Here is a 1,146-nt window from a genome sequence, read left to right as displayed (position 1 = left end):
AGAAGCAGAGAGTGAGGTAGAAGAGATCCGTGTGACTCCGAGCTGCCCACTCTCTCCCTCTCTCTCTCTCTTCTCCACTGCTCCCTCTCTCTCTCTCTCTCTCTCTCTTCCTCTCTCTCTCTCTCTGTCTCTCTCTGCCTGCAGGTCAGCAGCACTCCTAATCTGATTGCTCTAATCTCCCAGCTCAACACCGGCAGGCAGGAAAAAAGACAACAGTCATCCATTTTGAGGGAGAATTAGGGGGGGATATCTGCGGGAGAGGAGAAGAGGGAGAATTCAGGGGGGAGAGGAGGAGAGACAGAACCATGCTGGAGGTGGGGGATCATCATCATCATCATCATCACCACCATCATTGTTGTGTTTGTCATAAGATACATCAGCAACATTTACCTGCACAGTCACCGTAAATCACAGACGAATAAAGTGCTTGCAAAAAAAAACCAACAAAAAGGCGGGAGGGCTGGTTTCGTGCTGCACACACAATGAAATGAGTCACACCTCTGAGTCGCGGCTGGACTGGCGGGTAATTAACCCTTCGGACAGAGTGTGAAGCCCCGACGGGGGAACATCCAGAGGTAAAATGTGTACAGGAGGCGCTTTACCCACCCACCCCTAAAAAAAAAACAAAAAAACAAGATTGAAAAGTTGTGGAGGCCATAAAGGGGATACAATATGTCATTTAAAGAGCAAATTAATAGAAAATTCTCACATGAAGAACATACATGAGCAGAGAACAGGAAGTAAACTGGTTGATAAAGATGTTGAGCTCGACGAGTAATGCGAAGACCACATCTGTTCTAAAATATAATCCTTCAGCTTTTTTTCCCCCATATAACCCAAAATAAAGTTACAACAGATCAGACTGGCTTTCAAATCCTCAGGTATTCAGATACGACATTAATATTAATACATCTGCCTGCAGGTTTGCAGATAAACGAGACAAGAATGTCTCAAATGTCGACATTATTCTCACAGTTGTGGTTCAGAAAAATAATTAAACGTGTAAATACCACTTTCTAATTGTCTTTTCATTTGCAACCTTTTTTCTTTTTTTTTTTTAACTTTGAAAACACCAGTGGAATTTCTTTAGGAGTTAATTAAGTGGGAACAGAGTGAACAACTCAACTAATCTAAAATGAAAAACCA

This window comes from Blennius ocellaris (assembly GCF_963422515.1).
Source record: "Blennius ocellaris genome assembly, chromosome: 10".
NCBI lineage: Eukaryota > Metazoa > Chordata > Actinopteri > Blenniiformes > Blenniidae > Blennius > Blennius ocellaris.
This window is presented reverse-complemented; position numbering follows the sequence as displayed.